This window comes from Dromiciops gliroides, chromosome 6 (genome assembly GCF_019393635.1).
Source record: "Dromiciops gliroides isolate mDroGli1 chromosome 6, mDroGli1.pri, whole genome shotgun sequence".
In the NCBI taxonomy this organism is placed as follows: domain Eukaryota; kingdom Metazoa; phylum Chordata; class Mammalia; order Microbiotheria; family Microbiotheriidae; genus Dromiciops; species Dromiciops gliroides.
The window spans coordinates 54,853,826-54,868,115 of record NC_057866.1 but is presented as its reverse complement, the minus strand read 5'-3'; the positions used below and the strand labels follow the sequence as shown (position 1 = coordinate 54,868,115).

Below are 14,290 nucleotides of genomic sequence, written 5' to 3'. Positions count from 1 at the left end.
AAGTGTCTGAATCTGCATTTGAACTCAGGTCCTCCTGAATCCAGGGCCGGTGCTTTATCCATTGCGCCACCTAGCTGCCCCTGGAAGATGTTTTTTAAACAGATAAGAAAACTGAGGCCTTAAGAGGTTAACTTCCTTGGCAAGAATGGGGCTGGACCCCAGTTCTTAAAGATTTCTCAATTTAGATATCTTCCAGAAAATCTTTCTAAACCTATAGGTGTGACTACTAAAGTTAACGCTGGATTAGCACTTCAATAGCTAAAACCCAAGAACAAAAAGGACTGACTTTCTAAAGTCAAGACAGTTGTCTTTTTAAAAGCTCATTACCAAATGTATATTTTTAAAATCTAGTCTTCCAATGACAAAGGTGATATCAGTGATATCACTATCAGTTACTCATATTCTAGACAACTCAAGACCAGAATACCTGTAAGTAAGAATGGGACCTGAGACTCATTGGTCAGGAGAGATCATACCCAGTGTAAGGCTGCCTGGACCTATGCTATAGCCCCATAGCCCTGCTCCATACAACTAGAAGTTATATTCTCTACGGCGTGATGAGACAGTTGAACCTGCTCCAGGAGACAGCAATACCACCGCCCCTCACTGAAGCTTTTCCCAGCCCCCAAAGGAACTTTCCATTGTCAGGTGGCCACTCCATCCATCCTCCATAAAAGCCTTGGCCTTTCTTCCATTCGAGGAGAAAGATGTCTCCAAGCCATTTCCTCCCTAAGAGGGAAGTCTTCCTTCTTGGTCACTTTCTCTAAGGGCCCAAATAAAAGACGCTATTACTCTAATCGGACAGTTTGCTGGAGTTGTAATTCTTTACAGAAGAATACCTGAGGACCCCCACCAATTTCTTCCATGACAGGGACTAAAAGAAATAAGGGTTTTATTTGATCAGAAGAGGGCGATGTGACTATCAAAAGAACCATGCTATCTTAGGTTGCATTAACAGAAGTATATTGTCCAGATCTGCATTAAGGAAGACAACATTCCCAGTGTACTGTGACCAGAAAACCATACCCAGAGCTGGGTTTTCAACTATGGGTTTCAACTTATGCCATGTAGGGAATAACAGAGAAAGAACTGGAGATAGTCATAGAAAGAGAGGATTTAGTGCTGAAAGGCCAACCGTCCCAGTATGGGAAGGGTTGTCACACAGATGAGAAGAGAACTAGGATCAGTAGAACGAAAATTATAGGGAGGCAGATCTGTCCAAAAATTGGATGCCTGAGAAATTTTAACATGGTCCTGGGTATACAGGTATATAGAACAGGTGTACATAACCTTTTATTGCTGACAAATTTTTCACAACCCCCCACATTCAGTTATGTGACCCCTTATGGGGTTGTGACCCACAGTTTAAGGAAGTATTGGTCTAGTAAATGTTACCCTGTTAAAAACATGAACCTCTTCTCCAGCAGGTTGTGGCCATGATCCAGGAAGCCTAACTAATACCAGTGTACACCACATCCTTGCTCAGAGACGTTAAGGCACCACCAAGGGTCACACAGCCAGGGGAGGTGTCTGGAGGGGAATAGGAACCTGGGTCTTGCAGTCTTTGAGGCCTATCTGTGCTCCTTCCAGTAGGCTGAGCTGCCACTCCAGAGGCTACCTAGCCCAAGAGAACGCTAGGCTATCCTAATTACATGTTCTCTACAAATAATCCTATAGCTTTGTCAGAAGGTTCCAAAGTTCTTTTTTTTTAGTCTTATTATAAACAATACTGTCAACAGAATCATCGTATAAACATTCCAATGATTTAAAAAAACACCAAAAATATTTACTGAAATGACTGCAACCATTGTTTTGAAACCCACATTAAATACTAAGAATTTCAAAATTCCACACTTATTAGTGGGTGGTTAAGCAGAAGATGTTTCAGTACATGCACTAATAGTTTCCTTCCCTAACAAAGTAATTTGTTGTCGTTTAAATATTCAATTAAAATAGCAGAACTATGCTAGTGAATAATAAAATTTGCACTAAAAATTAAATAATCACAAAATGAACATATTCTAAAAAGAGCTATAAAATAAAAAAGAGTAATAATTTCTCAAATAAAAAAAAGTTTTCTCATATTCAACTTTGGATTACTTTACCAACAAACTTATTATGGTCAAAGAAAATATTTGAATACAGAAATGACCACCAAATCAACTGCTTTCATTATTGTGAGGAATATCACTCCAATAACTTCAGAAACTCAGTGTTGGTGATGTGTCAAAGTCTCATTTATTGTCATTCTCAAGAGAATGGGCCACCCCTTGTCCAGCCGGAGGGTGACCACAAAATGGAGGATTGGAGGCCTTTTTATCTCCTAGCCCCTAATGCAATGGCCCCTCCCCCTTTCCACCATTTTTTTGATTATTCAAGGGTTACAATATCCACAGAAAAACTACCTAATCAAAATGCAGTATTTCTTAGCCAATGGGGGAGGTGATACAGGGAAAATTCTTCAATTCCTCCTTTATATGGACACAGCTCAGGAGCAGACCTAATTGGGACCAGCCCAGGGTTTCCCTGAATCATGTGATTTTGTTTTTTTCGGGGGGGGGGGGGGGGGAGGGGGGAGGAGAAGCAGACCTTTTTCCTCAAACAGGTCCAGAATGAGGAGAGACCAATCCCCATTTCCTCACAATTATTAAATCAGAACCTTTGGAAGGGACTCTTTTGAGTACTTACAGCTTATTTAAACTCCAGCTCCTCTGCCTCAGACACTTGACACTTACTAGCTGTGTGACCCTGGGCAAGTCATTTAACCCTCATTGCCCCGCCAAAACACAACCAAACCAAACCAAAACCAAAAAAAAACCCTCCAGCTCTTGAGTGAAGACATGAAGTTATTTAAACAGTTGGAGAATATACACTGATAATTAGGCTGAAGTTACTGAAACAGAGTAAGAAAGCACCTGGACGGAGTAACAGAATCCTAGCATCTCAATGCTGGAGGGGCCTTGGAGGCCACGGAGTCGAGCCCGCACCTGCACCCAGCTAAGAAGCCCCTGGAGATCTCCACCAAAGGGCCCTCTAGGCTCTTCTGTGGTACAGTGGAGAAGCCAAGAGTGCCAGGCTTGGAGTTAGGGATCTGGGTTCAGATGTTGTCCTTCCAAGGTCACTAGAAATCTCTTTATTGCTAAGGCCATCCAAGGGCCTTTTCATCCTCAGTTTCTCTTGCAGCAATTGACACAATCTTCCATTCTGGGTTTTTGTGACCCTGCTCTGTCCTGCTTCTTTTCCTCCTGACCATGTAGAACTAACCTTTCTCAGACTCTTTTTTTGGTATTTTAGCAACAAACATTTTATTTTTTCCAGTTACATGTAAGGGTAGTTTTCAGCATTCATTTTCATAAGATTTAGAGTTCCAAATTTTCCTCCCTTCCTCCCTCCCTTTCCTCCCCCCTTCCACAAGATTGCAACCGGGTTATATATGTACAATCCACAAGTGTTCTTTTTATCAGTTCTTTCTATGGGGGTGCATAGTAAGCTTCCTCATTAGTTCCTTGGGATTGTCTTGGATCATTGCATTGCTGAGAGTAGTTAAGTCATTCACAATTGCTCACTGAACAATACTACTATCTCTATGCACAATGTCCTCCCAGCTCTGCTCACTTCACTATACATCGATGTTCATTAGTCTTTCCAGGTTTTTCTGGGATCATCCTGTTTTTCATTTCCTATAGCACAAGACCATTCCACCACAATCATATAACACGGCTTTTTCCATCATTCCTCAATTGATGGACATTCCCTTGATTCTCAATTCTTAGCCTCCACCAAGAGTTGCTATAAATATTTTTTGTACAATTTTCCCCCCTTTTCTCTTTTTTTCACGGTTACTATCGTTAATTGTTTCCCTTCCATCCTATTCCCTTCCCCATGATATTTATTCTATTATCCATCTTCTTTTATCCTATCACTCTTCAAAAGGGATTTGCTTCTGTCTGTCCCCTCCCCCACTATGTCCTTCCTTCTTTTGACCCTCTCTCTTTATCGCCTTCCCCTCCTATTTTCCTGCAGGGTTAGAGAGATTACTCCACCCAATTGAGTGTGTATATTATTCCCTCCTTGAGCCAATTCTATTGAGATTGAGGTCTTTGAGCCAATTCTGATGAGTGTTAGGCTCATTTACTGCTCAGATTAAATAGATTACTCCACCCAGTTTTGTGTGTGTGTGTGTTAGTCCCTCCTTGAGGCAACTCTGATGAGTTTAAGGTCTTTGAGTCTTTTCTGATGAGTGTAAAATTCATTTTCTACCCTGCTCCTTCTCCCATCTCTTCCCCCACTCCATGAGCCTTTTTCTGTTTCTTTCATGTAGGATTTCACCTCTGCCCTTCCCTCTCCCCCAGTGCATTCCCTTCACCCCTCAATTTAACCTTGACACAGTGGACAAATCATCACCCCATGACCCAAGGGGATCCCAGCCAAAACCTGGCCTCAGACACAAGACAGTTGCCCACTGTATGACCCCAGGTATGTCCCCCAACTCCAATTTTTTATGGTTCTCTAGGGTCTTGTATTTGAAAGTCAAATTTGCCATTCAGTTCAGGTCTTTTCATCACAACTATCTGAAAGTCTTCTTTTTCATTAAAGTCCCATTTTTTCCTCTGAAAGATTATACTGAGTTTTGCTCGGTAGGTGATTCTTGGTTGTAATCCCATTTCCTCTGCCCTTTGGAATATCATATTCCATGCCCTCCGGTCCTTTAATGTAGAAACTGCTAGGTCTTGTGCTATACTGACTGGGCTCCACAGTACTTGAATTCTTTCTTTTTGGCAGCTTGCAATATTTTCTCCTTGACCTGAGAGCTCTGGAATTTGGCTATAATATTCCTAGGAGTTTCCTTTTTGGGATCTCTTTCTGGAGGTGATTGGTGGATTCTTTCCATTTCTATTTTAGTTTCTTCTTCTAGAATGTCAGGGCAATTTTCCCTGAGAATATCTTGGAAAATGATGTCTAAGCTCTTTCCTTGATCATGGTTTTCAGGTAGACCAATAATTTTCAAATGATCTCTCCTGGACCTATTTTCCAGGTTGGCAGTTTTTCCCAGAAGATATTTCACATTGCCCTCTATTTTTTATTCATTTCGATTTGCTTTATTGTGTCTTGGTTTCTCATAAAGTCACTGGCTTCCATTTGTTCAATCCTCATTCTTAGGCAATTATTTTCATCAGAGAGCTTTTGTACCTCCTTTTCCATTTAGCCAATTTGACTTTTCAAGCTGTTGATTTTTTTCTCATGTCTTTCCTACATCACCCTCATTTCTCATTTCTCTTTCCATTTTTTCCTCTACCTCTCTAACTTTATCTTCAAAGTCCTTTTTGAGTGACTCTATGGCCTGAGACCAATTTGTATTTTTCTTGGAAGCTTTAGCTATAGGGGCCCTGATGTTAACATCTTCCTCTGAGGGTGCCCCTCGGTCTTCCCTGTCACTGAAGAAACTTTCTATGGTCCTCACCTTTCTCTGTCTGCTCATCTTGACTTTCTTTGACTTGACTTTTAGCTCCTTAAAGTGGGGCACTGTTTCCAGGCTGCAGTATCCCAAGCTTAAGAAGTCCCAGGTGGTATGATTTAAGGAGAATCAGGTTCTTCACTTGCCTGGCCTGTTTCCTGGTCCATAGATGACCCCAGACCAACTTGCTAATCAACCAGCTTTGTGTGTTGTGGTTGTTAGCTCTGAGGAGCCTGTGCCCCTCCCCCATCTGGGCCACTACTACTCAAGCTTACCTTCTGGTTCTCAGCAGGGGTGAAACATCCAAGTTCTGTCTCAGCACCAGCATAGACCCCTGTAGTCTCCCCCCTGCCCAGGGCTCAGCCCTCTCACCAGACTGTGAGCTTCAGCTGATTCAGAGGTTCTGCAGGTCTCCTTCTCTGGTGAGGCCTTCCTGGGATTGGACCTGTGTCAAGGTGACTGTGGGGTTGGGTTCGACTCCTGTATCAGCACAGCAACAACCTCCTTCTGACCTTACAAGGCATTCTTGGTTAGAAGATGATTTCAGCACATTCTTCTGTGAGTTTTGCTGCTCCAGGCATTTTCCTATGGTGTTATTTGGATGTTTTTTGGAGCGATCGGCCTTTTCTCAGACTCTTGCAGGATCATCATTCATGCCTCCCCACCTCTACACAGATGGTCACAGGGTTCTGTCTTGAGTCATTCTTCCTCCCTGTGAAATCTTTAGTTCCTATAAATTCAACTCTAATCTCTTCCAGGGATCACAGGGGCATAGACATAAAGCAAGGAGGGACCTTAGACACATTTTGTAGGTGAAGAAACCAAGCCACAGAAAGATTAAGAGAAAGGGAATGATAACTACAAATTTATTGAGAACTGACTGATCCCCACCCAGCCCCCCTACTCAGGCCAATGGATTGTCTGGGGCTAACCAATCCCGATCAATTCCAGACTCTTGATAGACTTATGGACACCCCCCCCCCAAGCAAACTATCCCCTCCCAATGGTCCCTCACCTTACTCCCTGGACTTTATGTTATTATATAAAAGGGTCCGCCTACATTAAATCGTTTTTATTTAGAGTTAAGTAGCTTCTATACTTAACCAAGGAGCAGTCTTATAGTTCCTTTTGTTAAAGGTTCATTTATATTAAGCAAAGTAGTTTCTGTATGATCCCAACCCTGGAGTAGTCTTTTAGTTCCCTTTGTTCTGTTACCCCATAAAAACCCTGTCCACTGTTCCCATCTTTGGGTATTCCTAGCTTCTTGCTTTGTGATACCATGAGCTATAGTTCCTCTGCCCTTATTTCTCCTATATCGATTGTTTCATTAATTTACAGGTTAACAGGAGAGAAGGGGGCTGGAACCAAGGTCTTCCTACTCTCAAATTTAGCGATCTATCTACTCTGTTGTGCTGCAGATGACTTCCAAATCGACCTCTCTGGGCCTCATCTCCCTATCAAGCTCTGGTGAAACACCTCCGGCTGCCTGCTGAACCTCTCCACTGAACTGTTCCACAGGCATTTACGACTCAACATGTCCCAGCCAGAACTCATTATATTGCCTTCTAATCTTCCTCCTAACTTCCCCATTTCTATCTCAACAAAAATCCAGTCAATCAGGCCTGCAACTAGTCCTCTTCCACTCTTCAATCTTATTTCATTCATTTGTGAAGTCTTGTCCAGTCCATTCCATTGAAGTCTCTGGTATCCTTCTCTACCGATACCACAATCTGTTCTGCACTAGTGTCCATGCATAGGCTGTGCCTTCTTCAACCCACTCTCTACATCCATACAACTACAGCCCTGAGCATATTACTTATTCCGAGAAGCCCCTGTGGCTCCCCAATTGCATTTAGACTAAAAATTAAAAACTTTATTTGACAAGTCAAACACTACACAACCCAACACCAGCCTATCTTCAGCCAACATGCCTATACATTACTTCCCAGTTAAACTGGCCCACATCTCCTGCCTCCTTGGCTTTGCACAAGCTATACCCCCAATGCATGGAGTGCTCTCCCTCCTCATCTCTCCCTCGGGAAACCCCTATACCCTTTCAAGGCTCAGTTCAAGTGCTATCTTATTTAAGAAGTCTTTCCCAGGAGTGAGTGCCCCCCAGATCTTTGTGTATTTATCTTATAGCTACCCTGGATTGGCTCATCTATATGGTATACACTACCTATCCCCTGAGAATGTAAACTTTTTGAGGAGAAATACCACAAATACCTGGCACACAGGAGGCACTTGATAAATGCCGATAATTGATGATGAGTATCATTTATCTATCATTTTAGGCTTACAGAGTGCTTTACTTAAGTCAACTTCATCCAATTCTCCCAACAATTGTGTGAGTTAGTGTGTTTTTAAAATTAATTGCTACTGCACTGGTTTTGGCAGTAAGCATTTATTATTTATTAATATTATGTACCAGTAAAAGATTGGCCTCCTGTCTCCCTAACTTCTCATACTCTCAGGCCATCAGAACTATGCTGTCCTAAGAGCGAGGGCCAAGTCAAGAGCATTGGCCGAGAGAGAGAGAGAGCTCGTGGCCTTTTCCAAGAGTTTTTATCCTCTTGATAGACAGCTCCTTGTACATTTTTTTTTTTGACAGGGTAATGGGGGTTAAGTGACTTGCCCAGGGTCACACAGCTAGTAAGTGTCAAGTGTCTGAGGCCGGATTTGAACTCAGGTACTCCTGAATCCAGGGCCGTGCTTTATCTACTGCGCTACCTAGCTGCCCTGGCAGCTCATTGTACATTGATCAAAGCTAATTGGTTAGCATCATTCAATTTCATTGGCTGACCTGACTTGAGGGTGGTCTACATTAAAATGAACTCTACAGGGGCAGCTAGGTGACACAGTGGGTAGAACAAAAAAATCCGGCCTCAGACACTTAACACACACTTACTAGCTGTGTGACCCTGGGTAAGTCACTTAACCCCAATTGCCTCACTTAAAAAAAAAATGAACTCTACAGATGACGTCAGGGAGAAGAATGTAAAAGACCCCTCCCCACTGAAGTTACTCAAAGCAAAGTCCATTATTTAGGTGTAGCTTGATCCCATCAGTCCTTCACTGAGCTTGACAAAAAAGTTTATCTCCATGTTTTTTTTTTTTGGGGGGGGGGGGCGCTGTTCCCTTGGGTTAGTCCAAAGAGATTTGATAGTTTCTCCAGGAGAACTGGACTTTCTGGAGTGGGGGTAGGGGGAGGGAGAAAGCACTGAAAAACTGATCTCTGAGTCCCCCAAGAAATTCATTATTAATAATTATTTTCTCACAGTAGACACTATTATTGTCTCTATTTCATAGAAGAAGAAACTGAAGTGATGGAGGATAAGTGACTTGTCCAGAGTCACACAAATATCATGGGTCTGAAGCCTCTGTGACTTGATCTTTCAGATCCTTTCCAGTCCTCGGATCTTATGACTGGCAAGTGAGAGGAAACCTGTTACATTTTTGGACAGCTCTAATTCTGATTCCTTCCACATACAAGCTGGTATCTGCCTTTGAACAACAGCTACTCCCTGCTCTTTGTTCATTCACAAAGTGTCCACTTTTTGATATGCCAGCCAGCCATATGTCTAGCAATCAGTCACCAACAAGCATTTAGTAAGAGCCCGTGCTGGGGAAAGACAAAAATGAAAAACGGGGCCTCTGCCCCCAAGGAGGAGGGGAGACGACATGTGCACAATGCAAAGCAATTTGGGGATATATGTCACAAGTAGCTAGGCAATCAGGAAATGTTTCATGTAGATGGTGAAGTAGGCTTTGAAGTAAACTGGGAATTCCAAGAGGCAAAGGTGAGGCGAGAACAAAGCATGGGGGGGAAACCCTGCACAAAGGCATGTTTCCTCACAAGCTTCTCTTCTCCAGGCTAAACACCCCCCTTTCCCTCAACCATTCCTCATATGCTGTGGGTTCCAGTCCCCATCCTTCCCTAGTCACCCTCCCCTGGGGAATACCAACGTCCTTCCTAAAATGTTCTGAGGACTAAAAACAATATTCCCAGCATGACCAACGCCCAAGCCGACCTGCAGCAAACCCACCCACACTTGTTCTGCACTCAATTCCCTCTCTGGAATCTAGGATGCATGTATTTGTGGGGCCACCATATCACACTGTTGATCAAGATTGAACTTACAGTGCCCTAAACCCCCAGATCTTGGTATTTCTTACATGCACATCCCAACTCATTGTATTCATACTTATATTCATCCGTCTTCACTGCTGTCTAACCACACGTTCCCCACCTATTTAACAGGCCTTCGTATGGCTATTAAAAATCATCATATTAAGGGGCAGCTAGGTGGCGCAGTGGTTAAAGCACCGGCCCTGGAGTCAGGAGGACCTGAGTTCAAATATGGCCTCAGACACTTACTAGCTGTGTGACCCTGGGCAAGTCACTTAACCCCCATTGCCCCGCCCCCCCCCCCAATCATCATATTAGAAGGGCTGCTAAGCAGCACAGTGGATAAAGCACTGGCCCTGGATTCAGGAGGACCCGAGTTCAAATCCAGTCTCAGACACTTGACATGTACTAGCTGTGTGACCCTGGGCAAGTCACTTAACCCTTATTGCCCCCCCCCCCAAATCATCATATTAGAATCAGGGTGTTGTTCCAAACTGTCAAGTTCTTTTTGGCTCCTGATATATGCTATCTCTTTCAGCTCTGCATCATCTGTAAATTTGTTTGTTTGTTTTTTTGTCGAGGCAATGAGGGTTAAGTGACTTGCCCAGGGTCACAAAGCTAGTAAGTGTCAAGTGTCTGAGGCCGCATTTGAACTCAGGTCCTCCTGAATCCAGGGCCGGTGCTCTATCCACTGTACCACCTACCTGCCCCTGATAAGCAAGTCATCTATACCCTCATCTAAGTTACTAATAAAAATGTTAAACAATGTAGGACCAAAGACAGATCCCTGGAGCCTTCTACTGAAGACATCCCTCTAAGATTATATCACACACACATTAAGATGACTTTGGGGCCACCCATTAAACCCTTTCTGAATCTACTCAATTGTCTAGCTCACATCTCTCCACCTTATTCATAAGAAGGCATAAGACACTTTAGCAAATGTTTTGCTATGGTCTAGATATTAATATATGCCTGTTATCACCCTAAGGTAATAATAAAAAGAAAATATAATAATACTAATAATAATAAGCTTATTAACCTTGTCAATAAATGAAATGAGGTAAGTCTGGCATGACCTGGTTTTGAAACCATGATGTCTCTTTGCAACAAGACAAATATCACAGACCTAAAACGACCAGAATTATAGAATTTCAGTTGGGCTGGACTCCAAAGGCCACATAGTCCAACCTATATCCAAGTAGAAAGAGTACTGCCTCTGGAATCAGAGGGCCTGGATGCCAATCCCACCTCTGATGGTTACTTATCTGTGTGACCCGGGGCGAGTCACTCTATCTTCCAGGGCCCCGGTTTCCTGATCTGTAAAATGAGAGGACTGGACTAGGGGGCCCCTGAAGTCCCTTTCAGCTCCTCTTGTTATCCTGTGTCACCAACCGAAGTGGTCATTTGAGCTTTTGCTCAAAGACTTCCAGTGAATGAGAAACCATTACCTCCTGGGTGGGATAGTGCATTCTGCTCTTAGAGAGCTCTCACAGTTAGCAAGTTTTCCTTTACCCCAGCTCAAAATTGCCTCTCTCATTTCTGCCCTAAGTTGTGTCCTCTAAGGCCAAGAAAAATACTGTCATCCTCCTTCAACGAAGCAGCCCTTCAGATACCTGAAGACAGCCAGACTCTACTTCTTCCAATACCTATTCTTCTCTACGTGAAACATTCCATTTCCTTCCTACTACTGCTTTCATGACACCCTCTCCAATTTCTCGCCTTCCTCTGGGTGATCTCAATCCATGTTCTTCCTAAAGAACAGAAGTCATGTCCAGAAGTGAACATTATGCTCCAGATGTGGTCTGACCAGGGCAGAAGACAACAGGACTATCGCTCTTTCCATGTGCCCCTACTTCCCCCATTCTATACTTGGTATCTCTACTGATGGAACCTAAGACTATAAGAACTTCTTTTTATTTTGGTCAGCATCACATCCTTTGCCTGATAGTGAGCTTACAGCTCTTTTACAAGCCCTCTCAGTTGTTCGTCTTCCACAGGCCCTCTAACCCTTGATCTAAGGTACTGACAACATGTACAGAAGGATGGGGTCAAGGGCAGAGAGGCCTTTCACGCTGCCCTCACTCTAGACACCTCCACACTGACACCAATCCAGTTATGACTACTTGTCAAGGTCTAGTCATCCAAGCAGTTTCCAAATGCACTTTGTCAAAAGCTTTGCTGAAATGCATGTATAGCATATAATACCATAGGTCACAAGTACATAGTACTTTAAAGAAAGCAAAATGCTTTACAAATAGTTTCTCATGAAATGATCACAACATCCCTATGAGATAGGTATGTTTTCAGCCCCATTCTGCATGCAACATGCTGAAGCTCAGCATGTAGTAGAGTGTCTGGTACACAGCTGGTGATAAATAAACGTTTGCTGAATTATATTACAAGACCTGCCCAGGATATCAAAGCCAGTAAGTGTCTCAGGTCAGATTCTCAGATTGCCCCGATGCCAAGGGCAGTGAGCTATCCATGGTTCCCACACTCCGTAACTGTGTGACTATGGGCAGATGCTACCCCTCTGAACTTTTTATTTCATCTGTAAAAGGGGATAATAACTACTGTGAAGAATAAAACATATACAAAGTAGGCTTGATGTCCTGCTCTAAAGCCAGCTAGCCCATGAATACATGCTGCATTTTGTGGGTAATAACTGTTTCTATGCTACAAAGCCTCTGCAAGCAGGATATATTACCTATGGTATTAAAACACCGAAAATATGGGACATCAAGTGGCAAAGAATATACTTTGTAAATATACATTCATTTAGAAGAAAAGGATGTTGAAAGTGAAATGCAATAGGAAGAAGGTACTTAAAACGACTCTGAAATTAAGAGTCAGCATCTGTGGAAAAGAAATTCTTCTGTTACTTATCTTATGAAGTAAAAGAATCTATGTTACTTCAAATGCTGAAAACACCTCTTTTTAGAAGGGTGACAGACCCTCTTCTTTGAAGGCAGTGAGACTAACTACAGGGTGGGTCAAAAGTCACGAAGGAGTTTCAATCCTTAATAACTCCTTTATTTTTTGTTTTTTAATTTATAATGCCATTGCATCATATACAGTATACATAGGAAATGAATTTACATTAGGTGTGGAAAATCAAATCTCGTAAATGGCAAAAAATAAAGGCAAAATATTTTTCAAAAACTTACTAAAACGTCGTGACTTTTGGCCCACCCTGCAAGAAAATGACATTCTGAAGGGAAGGAGCTCACCAACTAGAGAGAAAGAGTGGAAGAAATAAAGTCGCTAGTGAAATGAGGGGGAAAGAAGGGTGGGGCAAATATTGGTCTCCTCCAAATTTGTAACCAAAGGTATTGGATAAAGTAATACGGGAAGCATATGTGCATGGGAAGAAATGACTTTTTTTTTTAAGTATAAAGATTAGTAACAAGAACTCCATCTTTTGTGACATGAGATAACTGACTGCGTATGGAATGAGTTTATTTTATTCCCTTGATTAGTTTTATGGGAGGGATAACCAAAACCAAACCCTAAACCTTCGTTGGGCTTTCCTCTTGAAATGAAAGCATGTTCTTCTAAGTGGATCAAGTGTAGGGCTTGGAAGCAGTGAGACCCTAATTCAGATCCTGCCTCAATTACTAGCTGCGTGGCTGCGGGCGAGGTGTTCTCGTCCGTAAAATTCGGGAATGAAAGGTCCGTTCTAGAAAGCGCTCACGGTCCCTTCCAACTCGAAATCTATGCTGCTGGGAGGGGGGGGAGGTGGATTGATCTGGGGGGGGGGCGTTCCCTAGGTATTTGCGCTCGCTCCTTGAGTGTCATCATCGATAGGGGTGGAATCGTGGGCTCTTCGCCCCGCCCTATGACATCGGCCCGTAATCGATTCCTCTTCTACCTTTTCACTCTAACCAAAGAGGGGGAAGGCAGGGGAAGGCTCTTTCTGATCCGGCGGGGGGAGGTTCTTACAACGAAGGACTCAGTACAACGAATGGGGGCCGCCGCCGGGGCTCCCCGGACGGTTTCTGGTTTGGGAAAAGTCCTAAGGATGAGGATCTTAACGACGACCCAAAGCATCCCGGCTCGGCCCCTCAGCCTGGGCCTCGGCCCCCCCCGTACCGGGGAAGGACGCGCCCGGCCAGCCGGCCGCTCGGCCCCCGGCCCCCACACTCACTTAGGCTTCACGGCATCGCGATCCCAGCGGGGGCGGCGGCTCTCGGGGACCGTCCCGCCGCCCGCACCAGCCCCGCCAAACCCGCAGGTGGCAGCTCCGGAACCGAAGGCTCCGACGGCGGCGGCAGCTACTCCTCAGTCCCGTCGCGCCTCAGTGACGCACGGAGGCGCGCCGGCGCCGGCCCCGCCCCCTACCCGGACCGTTGCTTGGTGACGGGAGAGGCGCCGTGGCTCCTCCCTCCCACCCCATCTGCCGCCCTCTCGGCCCTCCCCAGCCAGTTGCTAGGTAACGAGGGGGGCGCCGCGGCTCCTCCTCTCCCCCTCCCCCCGCCCCGCTGCAGCCCTCTCCGCCCTCTTCTTTCAGGAGATCGCTAACGCGAAAGGGTGCCCTGCTCCCGGCCACGCCCCCTTTTCGTCAATTCCATCCTCCCCAGCCAGTTCTCAGGTGACCCGAGAAGGCGCCCCTCCCCCCTCCCAACCGGCAGGAAGCTCGTTTCACGAGGCCTTATCAGAACCCAGATGTAGAATTGGAAAGGATCTCATTTTACAGAGGAGGA

The 14,290-nt window shown here is 44.3% G+C and overlaps 1 protein-coding gene across 1 annotated transcript in view; it reads right to left on the bottom strand.

Annotated features, from left to right (window-relative positions):
• Positions 1 to 13,878, bottom strand: part of RNF141 (ring finger protein 141) — a 31,711-nt gene extending 17,833 nt beyond the window's left edge. Inside the window, exon 1 of the mRNA XM_043970965.1 lies at positions 13,735 to 13,878. The gene's annotated coding sequence lies outside the window, so the exon portion shown is untranslated. The remainder of the gene's footprint in view (positions 1 to 13,734) is intronic.
• Positions 13,879 to 14,290: the final 412 nt, after the last annotated feature.